This window comes from Callospermophilus lateralis, unplaced genomic scaffold (assembly GCF_048772815.1).
Source record: "Callospermophilus lateralis isolate mCalLat2 unplaced genomic scaffold, mCalLat2.hap1 Scaffold_289, whole genome shotgun sequence".
Lineage (NCBI taxonomy): Eukaryota > Metazoa > Chordata > Mammalia > Rodentia > Sciuridae > Callospermophilus > Callospermophilus lateralis.
This window is the reverse complement of record NW_027513563.1, coordinates 600,127-616,034: the sequence shown is the minus strand read 5'-3', so window position 1 is coordinate 616,034 and position 15,908 is coordinate 600,127. Positions and strand designations below refer to the sequence as shown.

The following is a 15,908-nucleotide window of genomic DNA, read 5'->3' as shown; positions in this document are numbered from 1 at the left end:
AATGACAATCCTGTAACATAATGCTAAGCTATTTTCCATAATTCTTTTTACTTGCATTCCATGTTAATTGTTACTTAAAGTTATTTATAATTTTAGCCAAAATTTAATTCAGAAATTTTGTGTATCAACAAGATTCATATTGATCTACAGAGATTCTTTTTAGCATCATGAAAGACACAAAATTATTTGCATTTTAAGGAAAAAGCTGAATAGTAATGCATAGCACAGCTCACAAAAATTCATGAGTTACTACTTCTAGCAATAATTTATTCAATTCAATTCTAGCAATGAGCAACCTAATCTGCCTCTCAAAAATTCCAATGGAAACATGATTTTTATAGTATATAGAAAGAAAAATATTTAAATGCCAAATTCTCAATTCAAAAATTTAATCCCATTTGAAAGAGATTGATAATATATTATGTAGGCCATATTCTTGTATATCAGTAGAAATTACCATGAAATATTAATCAAAATATATTATAAAATAGGAGCTGTAACCTCATTTATACAGGCAAAGTAGGTGATCTGAGGGAATGCTGCAGTTGCCAGTAGCAAACTAAAGAACATGTGTGCCCAGCATGCGGGAGGCAAACCCTGCACACTACACCACACAGTACTATGGCTCAAGGAGGACCACATCAGGTTCCATCACAGAAGCTTAAAATTCAGATTTATACATGAGTCTCTTGAACTCTAGATGTGCACCCAATTCATGGAGGGATAACTTCTAAATATACACATGATCTACATAGAAGGAGGAGAAATATGAGGAGACCTTCCAACATTTGTTACTATTCTAATCGAAAAATTACTGCCTATAATCAGTGTTTGTTAACATACATCACTGTTAATTTTAAAGAAACATTTCAAATATTTTGGAAATAATGGTGATCGATGTATATACCATGTTTTGGCTTCAATATCTGCTTTGAATGAAAGCAGTTTTGTTGCTACTGATGTGTTCCTATAAAATATAGCATAGTGGAGAGGATTTTCACACTTGTTGTGAACATTTGGATTGGCACCATGTTCTAGAAGAATAATTGCAAATTCCTCTTCCTCATATTATAAGGCCTGTCAGTTTTAACCAAGAAATAGATTACAAATTTTGGAAATCCAAGAAAAATATTTCACGTTTTACTCATTAGTTATAACTAACTGGCATTAATCAATTTTTCTTCTAAGCATTGCACCAAATTCATTTTCTGCAAAACCATTGGCTACATCTACCTTCATTAACGGTGTGTTGCCATCACTGTCTCACAGGTAAACATTGCATTTCATCTTCACTATAAGAGCCACCACTGCTGGATTGCCATAGGCACAAGATAATGTAGAGGGGTTCTTTGCAAGTTAGAGGCTTTGTTAGGAATTCATAAGGCACCTTTTGAAATATACAACTATTAATGCAATTATAAACATTAAATAGCTCATAATTCCTCTATTTTCTTCTGAAGAAGGTACAATATTTACTACCTGTCATTACTTAATAAATTAATGAATGATCTGCCTATGCCGTTGACACTTTCTTTTATATTTCTTGTTTTTGATATTGCTTGGGATTCTACCCTGAGGTACTCAAATACTGAGTCATATCCTAAGCACTTTTTTATTATGTTTTAAAAATTTTTGATGCAGGGTTTCACTAAGTTGCCCACCCTGACCTTGAACTTCCAATGCTCTGGCTTCAGCATCCTAACTCACTGGAATCATGGGTATCTTCCACTGTGCCTGGTTCTATTGATTTTACTTAATTTTTTCTCTTTATTTTCATAGTTCTGGGGATGGAACCCAGGCCTGAAGCATTATGGGTAAAGAAGGGCTATACCATAGAACTACATCCCCAGAGCAGAGTGGCCAACTTGCCTGGAAAGAACATGGCCTTAAGATTTAGCTCATCTTCGGTTAGAGTTCTACTTTAGGCTTTGTAATGTACTAGTTATCCTACAGTCATACTCTCCCTCAAGTTCCTAAAAATGACAGGATTAAAATTAGTATCTCCCAGGGTCCTAATTTGATGCTTCATGGATAATCTATGTAAAATATCTGAAGAATTTCTAGAACAAGCAACAGTTCCATAATTGGTAGCTACTGGAATCAATACTATTGCTTTTATCAAATAAGAGTATTTTAATTATTAAATTAGTAGCATTATAGTGACTTTTACAGATATCTTTTAAAAACTATATATTTCAATGAGTCTCAGATGCTTTTTTCCCTATCATTTTAACAACACGGACATTGGAATGCCGCTAATAATTCAGGCTGCATTACAACTATAATTGGCAGCATTTTTTTTCTTCTTACACAAAATAAGGCACCATCATAATCCATGGTGCCTTACCTTAAGTGAAATGAAAGACAAACAATATAATTATGGCAGTTATAATCACATGGATGACATTTAAATTAAATTCAGTTCTTAAAAGTACTATAGGTAAAGTAGACTGAATAATAAGAATAAAAAACCAAACTAAAAGTAAAATAATCCTTACTTATTTTTTCCCAAATAACTTAATCCTAAAGGAAAAAAAAATCCAAAAATATTAGTATGGTTAAATTATTTCAGTATTTACATATACAGGATATATGTGAATCAGGTGTTTTCAATGTTCAGTATTTAATACTGTCTTAATTTTTCACAAGGGAAGTTTACAACTTCTCGCCAACATAAATGCTTGATTGAAAAGCAGGATGGACTGTTTTACTTTAAATTGAATCTTATCACTTCAGTTTTAATTAACTGGTCACATAAAGCAAGTTTTTGTGTAAGAGTTCTGTGAGATACTAGAATATGTCAAATACAAAATAAGTAGCTGTTCAGTTTTTGAGCATAAAATAGTATTCAGTTTATGAGTACAAATGAATAGAATTAAAGGATAGATAAGTATAGTTGAGAACTTCAGTATTTTTAAGTGAAACTTTTATAAAGTAAAGCAATACTTTTGCAGTAGCAATAATATTTTTATACTTGCTCTCTTCTATTTTCATCAGGATGAAACCAAAACAAAATTATTAACCTCTAATTGCACATGTGAAATAAAATATACATATAAAAGTGTATGTGTAGTAATATCTACAATAGATGAAAGGCACTATAGGATGTTTATATAGAAATTTACTAGAAGAAAACAAATGCTTCTTCATTTAGCAAAGGTGTTCTAAGAAATAATAAATTGAAAAGAAGACTTCCTTTTTTCTACCTCTCTTTTTAAAATCTATTATGTTGTTGATGATGACAATGTCGTTGTTGTTGTTGTTGCTGTTGTTGTGCTGAGGATTGAACCCTTAGCCTTGACCTTGCTATGAAGGAAGTGCTCTAAACTGAGCTATGTTTCCAACCCTGGAATTATAATTTAAATCAAATAAAGTACTCTTTTACAGATGCTCAAGTTATGGTGACATATGAACATAGAAAATATATTTATTGTCCTTGGTAAGAGAAGAAATTTAAGTCTAACAAATGAGATAAGTTTTTCACCTACAATGCTTTGAAGATGAATAGTAGTGCTATTGGGCTGTTGATTAAGGTTTGAGCTGTTTAATGTTCCTCAAATAGATGATTGGATGGTAACTTCTGTGCAACATTTAAAACTGTGCATTCCACTACCTAACAGTTCCATTTTACTCTTCTTCCAGATATTTGAGTATTCTTTTTATCTTGTTCCAGTCACTTATCTTTTGGCCACTGGCAAGCAAGTAATTTGTGAAAGTTAATAATGTATTTTGATACACAGAATGTCAAATTTTTGTTCATTACAAACATTTTCTTAGTGTCCTCATGACCCTAAATGACTGCGTGTAGAACTCAAAAATGTACTGATATTTTTATTTGTTTCTTGTGAAATTGATAACCACAGAAAGAGCTCACACTTTGGGATGGTGAATGTTCCTATGCACAAACCACCATCAGTGCCTACCTTTCATACCCCAGTCCCCTCAGAAAAGGGTAGGGCAAGGAACTGTAGGACAGCCACAGGCAGCTCTGTGCAGAATAGGCACCATTTTGTGCTGCTCCCTTGGCCCTAGTGACTGAGAGCCTACACTGACTGGATGTTGTCAATCAATGCTCTGCTCTCCCTGCTTGAACAGATACAGAGTAATGGATAACTACAGGAAAGGGTACTGTGACAGTGGAATCAGCAATTATGGAATTTTGTGCAAAAAGCTTTTGGCAGATGCTTTTTTTTAGGTTAGTCTGCCTAAAGTGGTGAAAAAATTGAAAAAGCATGCTGTGTTTTGTGTTTTGGAAAGTATGAGAGCTGCCAGTGAACTCTAGTGTCCTCTGTGGAAAGGTAACTAAAGTTAATAAAGTATATGGAGAAAATTCAGGGATTGTCAACAACTGTTGTTATGAAGATGGTTTGATGATAAAGATGACAATGAGTTATCCTTAAGAATTTGATGAACTACTGAGTAAAGCATATGAGAAATAAGTCAAATCTTATTTTAGAGGTGGAAGACACACCCCTAAATATACTAGTGTGAAGTAGTTTTAAAATTTAAAAAAGAAGAAAGAACATGGAGCCATCTTCCAACTTCAGAGTTCTTGTGAGGCCCTCAGGATACTACAGATAATAGATTGTATTGGAAAACTTTTTAATTCTTTTGAAAATGTGTACATTAAAAGCTGCCTTGTGTATTAATTTATTTTTTAAAAATAAGTCACCCTATAGGGAAATTATAATTACCTGGAAAACGAGTTGAAGTTATGGTTTCATTTAGCTGCCAATTAGAAGTCCTGGGTCCTGAACTTTCAAGGTTTGCAGGTCCTGGATATTGAGCACTCCATAGATTATTAAAGTCAAACATTCTGGTGAAAGGAGAAGTGGTCTCCCTTCTGCTCTGCCCCCACCAGCACAGCCTGGATGGTGCAGGCTTCCATTCCATCAGAACACTCTTCTAACCTACATAACTGACTCGCACTTTGGCCTCCAGGAGTCATTCAAATTTGTGAAATGAGTAAATAGGTTCATGGAGACACTCAGGACCTCTCTGTTTGTCTAGGCTTTCAGGTCAGGACCTCCAAAAATGGCCCACACCAGCCAGTATTCCTGCTCAATCTCCCTTGATAAGCTTCTTCATTGACAATAATAATTTTGGTAAGTCATTTTTTTAAAGAGATGAGCACTATACCCAGGTTCTCATACATGGTAAATACTCTATAACTAATCCATATACCCAACACCTCTGTCAATGCTTTTAAACAAAATAAGATTATTATAAAATGGTCTGGTGTTGGTGGGAGTTTGAGGAGGTGACAAATAGAGGGAGCCACAGATGGAAGACAGAGTTTGTGATAGCAGATGAAAGGCCTTGTGAGGACCACACTCCTCACTCTTCATACTGCTGAGGTTTGGGGAGATCTTTCTGTACCATGCCCATTAAAAAGGGAAACCCTACCAGCCTAGTCTCTTCAGAACTAAATAAATAACATTAATCAGATAGACTGCATAGACTTCTGTGGACTATTTAATCCATCAATAATGAATTCATTTGCTTCTCCATGAAACAATGACCATTCTTTAAAATAGTTTTATATTGCCAGGCATGGCGGAGCACTCCTGTAATCCCAGTGGTTCATAAGCTAATACAGAAGGATTGCAATTTCAAAGACAGCCTCAGCAATGACAAGGAGCTAAGAAATTCAGTGAGAACCTGTATCTAAATAGGGCTGGGGATGTGGCTCAATTGTCAAGTGCCTCTGAGTTCAATTCCTGAAACCAAAATAAAAAATCATATTTTTTGGTACAAGGTAAACACAAGAAATAGAGATAATTTCTTGCACCCTATCAGATCAAAAAGAAAGAAATAACAGGATAATGACAATATAAGAAACAGAAATGATTTAATGCCTGGAGGCTAAAATACACAACCTTGGATTAGGATTGGATTACAGATAAAATCAGGGGAGAAAAAAATTTCAGAAATAAATAAGAATAGGGATAAAATACATCAAAATTGATTGTGTAATTAACACCCATAAATCAATTACATACCTATATATCAATGGCAAATGAACTGAAAGAGATATTATGAAAACTATACCATTCACAATAGCCTCAGAAAACAATAAAATATTTGGGAATATATAGAACAAAAGATTTGAAATATTTCTACAGTGAAAACTACAGAACACAGAAGAAAGAAATTACAGAAGACCTTAGAAGATAGAAAGATCTCCCATATCTTTGAAAGGCAGAATTAATATTGTCAAATTAACCATGCAACCAAAAATGCTATACAGATTCAATGCAATTACTATAAAAATCCCAATGATTTTTTTTTTCTAGAACTAGAAAAATCACCCATAAAATTTATTTGGAAATATTAGAGAACCAGAATAGCCAAAGCAGTCATTAGCAAGAAAAGTGATGCAGGAGCCATCACATTCCACAGACCTTAGACTACATCACCAAGCCATGGTAACAAAAACAGCATGGTACTGGCACCAAAACAGACTCACAGAACAATGGCAAAAACAAAATAAACAGTAAAAAACCCACATAAATACAGTTATCTAATATTAGAAGATGGGTCCAAAATATACACTGGAGAAAAGATACCATCTTCAACATATGGTGCTAAAAAAACTAGAAATACACATGTAGCAAAATCAAATTAAACCTCTACTTTTCATCCTACACAAAACTCAGAGTGGGTCAAGGACTTAGGCACTAGAACCCTAGAGACCCTGCAACTAACTGAAGAAAATGTAGGCCCAAATCTCCATCATGCCACCTTAGGAACTTATTTTCTTAACAAGACTCATAAAGCACAAGATGTAAAATCAAGAATAAATAAATGGGATAGAATCAAAGAAGCAACTTTTAAACTTCTTCTCAGCATAAGAAACAATAATATGAAGGAAAGCATACTGAAAGGGAGAAAATCTTTACCACATGCACTTCAGATACAGCATGAATCTCCAGAATATATGAAGAACTCAAAAACTTTACAACAACAACAACAACAATAATAATAATTATAATAATAATAATAACAACAACAATGACCCAATCAGTAAATGGACTAAGGATCTGAAAAGACACTGTGAAGAAGAAAAAATACAGGATCTGAACAGACACTGTGAAGAAGAAAAAATACAATCAACAAATATATTAAAAAATATTCAACTCTAGTAATTACAAAAATGCAAGTAAAATCTTCATTGAGATTGCATCTCACTCCAGTCATAATGGCAATTATCAAGAATACAATCAACAATAAATATTGGTCACGATGTAGGGAAAAAGGTACAATCATTCCTTGCTGGTGGGGAGGCAAATTTCCAAATTATCAGTATGGAAAGCAGTATAAAGATTCCTCAGAAAACTTGAAATTTACCCAGTTATCCCTCTTTTCAGTTTATAACCAAAGGATTTAAAATCAGCATACTACAGTGATGCAGCCACATCAATGTTATAGCTAAACTATGAAACCTATCTAAGTGCATTTCAACAGATGAATTAATAAAGAAAACATGGTATACATACACAACCAGATATTACTCAGCCTTAAAGAAGAATGAATTATGGCATTTGGTGGTAAATGAATGGAGCAGGAGAATACCATGCTAAGCAAAATTAGCTAATCCCAAAGAACCAAAGGCCAAATGTTTTCACTGATTTTTAGATGCTAATTGACAGTAAGGCTTGGAGCACATAGGGAAGAACAGAGATACTGTGGATCAGGCAGAGAGGAGTGAAGGGAGGGGAAGAAGAATGGAGGTAGGAAGAATAGCAGAATGGATCTGACATAATCACGCTATGTGCATATATGACTACATGACCAGTGTGAGTCTATGTCATGTACAACCAGAAGAATGAGAATTTATACTCATTTATGTATGATGTGTCAAAGTGCATTCCACTGCCATGGATAACTAAATAGAATGAATTAAAAAATGTTTTTAGGTGCTCAGGGAAAAAAAAGCACATATAAAATAACTGGAAAAGTTTAAAAGGTGTATCAAATATGAAAGCAGCATTAGAAACCACCTGATGCAATCCAACTATTTCATTAGAAACTTATTAAAATTCTAACATATTCCCAAACAGAAGAAATGGAAAAAGTCAAATAATTTGTCAAAATTATACTACATATAGAATTGTATACAAAATACTGTGATGCAGACATTTTTCTGGCTTAAAATTGGCACCCATGCTTCTCAAGAAAAAAGGTGATGGACATGGAGTCAAACTAATGGAATTCCCTCTACAGCCATCTGTTTACTTCTCTGGCTTAGAATCCTTCATCCTTACGGCAAGTTATACTACTCCACCACAAAGATGAAAGATCAACCACAAGGATCACGGCAGGCACATGGAAGGAACAGCAAAATTGGAGGTGAAAGAATTAGAGGTGTTCTTCCCTGATGAAGAACATTTATGGTTCATGGACAGATCCTCCATTTCTACACCAATATCAATCATACTATTATCAATATGATGGACTAAAATTAGCTTCCCTGTGTGCCTAACGCTAGGAATCCAAACAGAGGTGAGATAATATGAAAGTTTATTCAATCATAAAAAATGAAATTATGTCATTTGCAGAAAAATGAGTGGAGACCATAATATTAAACAAAATAAGTCAAACTCAGAAGGTCAAGGATCATATGCTTTCTCTCATATGTGCAAGTAAGAGAGGAAAAAGGAAAAAAATGGTGTGTGGAGATGATCTCTGGAAAATCAAAGGGAGATAATTAGAGAAAAATACCAAGGGGTGGGAGGTATGCAGGGAGGGGAGAAGTGCTGGGAAGCAATATTGGCCAAATTATATTGTTAAATTGTGTGCATATATAAATATGTAACAAAAAATCTTGTTATGTACAATTATAATGCACAAATTAAAAATGTGTAAAGAAAAATAAAAGCCAATTGGCACTGATTATGTTTCAGCTTAAAAATCTACAAATACCTATAATCATTTTATGTCCCTCTGTCTCTTGGAAGCCATATTCTGTACATATACATTTATTTATAAGTATTTCTGCATATATGTATATTGCTTTACTAAATATATACATAGATAGATCGATAACAATACTCAAGACTCACAAAATAACTAAACCTATTCATAAACAGGATGAGCCTCTGGCCTTCTAAACATAGACCCACTTAATTAAAGACAGTATGATTCATGCCCTTTATAGAATGGCTTGTGGTTTTCTAACTTAAGTGCTTTTGGGTTGGGTCATTTATTTATTTTAACCCCATTTTGAAATCTCTACAGATACATTCATGTCCTAAAACAGAAAGGGATAGACATCCTTTACAATCTTGAAAATAAAAAATAAAATACCAAATAAAACTGCTATTATATATTTTCCAGCATCCAAAATAGTTCTAAATGCAAAGTAGGTGCTAAAGAATTTTCTGAATAACAAAGGAATAAGAATCAAAAATAGAAAACCAAAAAAGTAACATTACCCATATGTCTTATAATGCCAAAATAAAACTACTTACTTACATATCATAATATAGAAGTATGGTAGCTTATAGTTATAGGTATCTAATTATATGAGTATTTACTCCCTAATGAAGAACATTCATGGTTCAAGGACAAATCCTCCATTTCTACACCAATATCAATCATACTACTAACCATAGGAAAGTTCATTACTGAATTCTCACTCTGTGTCATATGTTAATGGATGACAAAGGAATGCCACTCAACTGTAATTCAGAAGCTCATAGAAGTTTAAGAGTTTTATTAAAATAATCTCACTCTACTACAATCATTTTTAAAAGAATGGTTTATAAGTATGAAGAAGGAGTGATTCAAAATCTCATTTTATTACATCTACAGTAGAAATTACCTTGATATTTGTGATTCAAATACATGATCAAATGTTTATATTGCCCATTGGGTACAGTTAATCAGTTTTCCATACAAATCCATGCAACATTTACTTACTTTACCCTGTCAGGAAATAGATTTAGAGGTAAAAATATCTGTTATTTGAAAACTGTGTAGTGACTATTGTTATAGTTAAAGCTTCGTCCCAGAGATTCATAAACTGACTTCCAGACCACTCACGTGTAATCAAATCAAGCCTTTATTGAAGCACACTGGTGGTGGCTGACCAGAACATAAAGCTGTTCCCCTGATCAGCCCTGAACAATTGCAAGGACACTCCTTATAAGCCTGAAAACCACAAAAGGGATGTTTGGGGGGTCTAGCCAATGCAAGCATGCCAGATTACAGAAGCGGGACAGTGCAGTCAAGCGGAGGGAAGCCTAACCAATCACAGTTATCCCAGTCACCCCAGTTACAGAAACAGAGCCCCGTTACCCTAGTTACTGAAACAATGCCCCATTAGGTAGTTCCGTGTTCTTAAAGGTTTCTATTGCAAAAGGAAAGGAACATCTTGCTCTATTCATGACTCTTCTACTTGGCATGGTTGTTTCACAGGATAAAGTCATAAAACAAAATGGAGTCACATTTGTTTCTACTACCATACTATGACTCTCAAAATATCAGTGGAAAACATACTTATGATTTGTCCTGAGAAAAATGTCACTTAATATTAAAATGATAATTGCAAGATAATAATTGGAACATCTCAGTGAAATTTCCCACAGGTGGTTAACAAATCACAAAATATAACCACCATTATAGCTGAGGAGGATATAAGTTGGTTCGAAAATGCATTTATAACTTGAAACTTTTAATTTAAATTTTTCTTCTCTTCAAATCAAGTAGCCCAGCCTGAAGAACTCTCCACATCATTTGAGTTAAGTTTATGCATATTAAATAAGAATATTTTCTGGAGGATCTAATGGATCATATTTATAGTCTCATTAATTTTTTTTTTTTAAATTTTACTTTGAAGAGAAACTCACATTGAATCAAACTGGTATAAATGAAAATGTAAATCTTAATATATAAAATTGAGAAACATTAAGTTCCACTTCAAAATAGCCTTTAAGCCTAGAAAAGAATAAACTGAAAGAAAACAAAAGCTCAAAATTTGATAAAAAGTATCTCCTTCCCTGTTAATAATTATCTATTAATATGACTAATATACCAGAAAACAATTTTAAGAAGGAAAGTCTATTTTTGCTCACATTTTCAAAACTTTCAGTACATGGTTGGCAAAAACCACTGTTTTGGGCTCAAGGTCAAATAGAAAATGTTGGCAAAAGGTGAAGAAGAACATAGAGATTCAGACTAATGGAATTAACATTTTTGATCAAATAGCACTAGAAAAAAAATTAAACATTAAAAATAAGATAGACATATAGACACAAGATCCATACTGAATCCCAAAGGAAAAAAAAAAGATTAAGATAAAAAGCAGCTCTGCAAGACATATTATAATCAAAGGACTCAACAATGAAAATAAGGAAAAATAGTAAAAGATACACAAGAAAAACATTAAGTCACATTTGTATAAATTTATATTTGTTTGTATAAATTTAATTATACTTATGTTTATAAGCCTCAGTTCAAACTTCTCACCTCACACTCTAAAATCAAGGGGGCTTGGAATGAAATATTCCAAGCTTTGAAAGGAAACACTTTCCAACCATAACTACTATATCCAGCAAAATTATGAATGGAACAAGAAATGACATGATCAAAGAAATAATCCAGACACAGAATGAAAAGTTTTGAATGTTTTATCTCCTATGCAAAAGCTAGGGAGCAAAATGAAGAACAAACGGGAAAACATTAAAATAGAAAGGAGTTCACACAGTGATGAGCCACATGACTGGTTACAAAGATGAAAGAGGGTAAAGCAGTAGCTACAAGATGAAATGTACTTTGGAATAAATAAAAATGCTCTGAAGCTTCTGAGATTTCTCTCTCAATGATGTCCTAAATTAAAAACAAAAGTCTATGTCCTAAAAAACAGCAGATGATTTAAGTGCCAGAGGAAAGGTACATTGCACATGTATCAACTGAGGCTATGAAGAGAATTTATTCATAAGTCCCCAGAAGCAGTACAGAGTGCAGTGAGTGAGTGGAGGGATGTGAGAGGAGTGGTGATTCAGAAGAATCCCATAACTCCTCACTTTCTTCACTTCAGTCATGGTTTTCCCATTTGTTGGTAGATTGTTGGGTTTTTACATTTCTATCCCAAGTACAATATCAATATCCATTTTGCTATCTTTGGTTTTGGTCTAATTCTGCAGTATGTTACAGCTTTTTTCCTCAAATAACCTCAAGTCCATGGTCAAAGGCTGGTTTTCCAATACAGATGCAAGGACACAGTCAGCTCTGATCAGCTACTGATGCACCAGGACAAACAACATCATGTCTTGAACAGCAAGCAGTGCTGCAAGAACTTCCACATCTCCAAATAGAGTTACCAAAACAGGCAAAGATGGATAATGGTTTATGAGCAGAAAGCCGATGTCACTATCAGCATAGTTGATGCCACATTATGAAATACTCACACACACAGTGATTACCTACCAGGGTCATCATCATAAGGCCTGTTTCTGGAAAATGGGGTGCATGGTTTTAGCCAAAGGCCAATCAACAGACAATTCTAATTTTCCAAAAATACAAAGACCCCATCCATTCACAGCTTCTACTTTCTTGGTCAGAACAACTTCCTGTTCCCTCAAACCCAAACCTCAATATATGAGTAAGTCAGACTAGCACTATGCATCCATTTCTTAACAACACTTATCTTAGATATTGGTCTTTCCTTTTTCTCCTTCTCCTTGTGACTTTGAGAAGGTACACTTCATGGTGCTGATCAATGCATCCACAACCTCACTTACTTCAGACATACAGCTGAGCTCTCAGAGAAGCAACCTGTGAAATTTTAGGGAGGCTTTCCCACTGATGCAAGGCCTACACTGCAGGGACTCTTAGAAGGTCCAGACACTATTCCTGCTCATGAAGTATCTCACCATTCAATTGCTGGGCCTCCCTGATTCAAGCTCAGAAGCCAGCTGCCAGCATTGAGGGCTTCTTCTTCCCCTCATGCAAAAACAGGAAAGAGGCTTTGCTCCTGGAGATGTAGGTCTCAATAAGGTATGATCCTCCATCTTGGCATGCTGTGGTTGTCCGGGGATTGGGGGTACAAAGTTCAACATGCTGGCATTTACACCAGGACACCTGAATATTCAACATTGCAGTGGCAAGGTAGTTCTTAATATGGATGAGCCTTAAAACAAATTGAATGGGACAGACAGCAAAGGTACTGAGTATTCAGCTTGCACAAATTGATGCCAAATGTCAGTGGAAAGACATTGTTTAATAAACTTCAAAGTACCAGAAGAGATACAAAAAGTACTTTGGGAAAGGTAAGCTTGTTTTAAATTATAGGACTCATTTGTATACAAAACAATGACACTCTACCAACCATCTAGAACTTATTGGTGAAAAAGTTACAAGTTTGAAGGAGACTCCTAATCGAGAAGAGAAAAAAAAAAATTGCCAAATGATTTTCAGAACCTGGATTTCATATTTGCTATTTTGATATGTTTAATAAGAAAAGGAAGTTCCTCTCTAACCAATGCTCACAAGCAGTCACCATGAAACAACTCCCCCACCCTTCAGTGACCCTACCTCACTCCCAGGTGCAGGGCCTACATCTTTAAGGACACACATCCCTACTGGGTATGTGTCCCCAAGCTTGGCATTCTCTAACCTCTGTAAAGATCACTCAGTCAATTCCCAGACTTAAATTGCTACGCCTCATCCAGTAGCCCCTGCACTGCCTCCCACTGCTTCCCCTCCTTGCACTCCCAACACACACTAGCCTAACCCCAACATGAACCCTGTCCTGACAGGGCTCTGCATTCTACCTCTTCCCCTTTCTGAAAGCTCCACTGCCTCCCACTCTCCTGCTGCTCACTAATACATAAGCACACATCCAAGGGCTTCCAGGCAGCCAAAACCCTGTGTTGCGTGTAGAAGGCAGGTGGTCCTCCCAGTAGCAATTTTCAGGAGCACACTTCTCCATCATGTAGGCCACAACTAACCCCCAGTTTTCATCATTCCCCTGGAGTCAAGCATGATCCAGATCTGGGTAGGTGAAGCTTTCTGTCTGAAAGATTACAGTATGACATTCAAAGGAAAGAGGTTTTTGTGTATTTGTTTGTTTGTTTTTCTTTCTTTCTTTTAAAATGCCACCTAGCTTAGGAAACCTATGAGGGAAGTAGATTTTTTTAAAGTGCCTTTAAAATGCAAAAGCAGGTAATATAATTGTTGAATCTATTTGATATCGTAAAAGATTCTTTTAAATGGTCCATATGGCACACACAATATCACAGCTGGTGCAAAACTGCTTGTATTTAGTTTAAAACACAAAAGCAATGTGTACGAACTGTGTTCTTTGAAAAATAATTCAAAATTATAAGGTCAACTTAGTAGTAAGAGAATTCACAAAACAAGCTGAATATTACCGTATTCCAACATTTACTTTGGTTTTTGTAATATCACTGATAAGAATATGAGAACTTGCTACCAAACCAATTCAAAACACCTTATTTCAAAGTACATGTAACATATTTTGCTTATACATTTTAAAAATTCACAACTAGGTTTTAGGTTGCAAACTCCCATTTCCTAGTTTTTCTGTTGAAATATGGCAGCTTTGAACTTTGAAACCCTTTTGGCAGTTTATTCTGATACTTCTGACAGAATTTCTTTTTGTTCCAGAATGGTTAGTACAGGATGAGCAATGACTGGGTGTGGTGTTAAAGAGGATAAAAATTCTTTTTCTATTACAGTTCCAGAAAAAGTCTCAGGTGCTCCTGATAATGGGAAAAGTTTATTCTGATGATTTTCTTGTGGTTCTTCTTCTAAAATGCTTTCACTGGTGTCACTGCAATTGGCTTCTTCACAGCTAATACTCCTCAAAAATTCCTCTTATTGTCAAATTCAGCATCACTACTTTCATTGATATCACTAAAAACACTATTTTCTCTGCTTTGAGACTTCAGAATAGGAACATATTCTCCATTCACAACATCAACAAAGACTCTGTAAATGTCAGCAGGAGTTCTGATTGTAGGAAGCTCTTGAGAAGAATGACCACTCTTCCAGAGTTGTTCTTTCCTTTACATTTGACTTCTTTCTTTTCACTGAATTTAAAGTGGTATTTTTTTTTCCAGTATTTATTCGAATCCTCTTAGGTTCAACCATATGAGGAAAATATATTTTTGGTACAGAATAATCTCCAATCCTTAAAGCATTATGGTCGTTTTCATTATCACCATCATGACTGTTGTCTTCATCATCTTCTTCATTACTCTGACAAAAACTTGAACCATTTACTGAAGAGTTCAACTGACTAGTCAATTGTCCATTGAATTGTTCTGAATGTGTAACATCCTAATGATAACTGCTGGGGGTAAGGGAGTTTTTTTTCTTGATGTATCACATTCACATTTGTGTTTTGATCTTCCTTCTCCACTTTAGAAGAGGCTGGGTCTTCTCCACTTGCAGTCACAGTATCTGGCTTACTATCTAGTTCACCAAGCAATTCTTATCTCTCTAGTTCTTCAAGTCGAGCCCACAGTTTCTTATCAGCAAGCAAATCCTCAGATTTTACTTCATATGCAAAATTTGCTTCAAAAATATTTGAAGATTTTGTTTGGAATGAGGTTTTTGAGAAATTCGTTGTTTGGCTTTAAATTCAAAGTCACTTTTAAATTCAACAATATCACCTGCAGCATCACTCATTTTCTGCAAATCTTTTGTGAATTTAACTCTGGATTCAAAATTTTCCATCACTTTTTTTTAAACCATCTATTGTTTTTCTTACATCTTTTCCTATTCCTCACAGAGCCACACCACCTCCAGGGCACGCAACAGCACCAACGCCAAGGCGGAAGCGTGTGTCACAAACTTCCACACATTTCAGAGTCAGCCGGGGCCTCCGTGAATGGGGCACCGGTTTATGGAGGCGGCCTGGCCGGCTGCTGCCCAGA

General features: G+C 35.0%; 1 pseudogene; it reads right to left on the bottom strand.

The window, feature by feature from the left end:
• Positions 1–14,541: 14,541 nt before the first annotated feature.
• Positions 14,542–15,660, bottom strand: LOC143640455 (unconventional prefoldin RPB5 interactor pseudogene; annotated as a pseudogene).
• Positions 15,661–15,908: the final 248 nt, after the last annotated feature.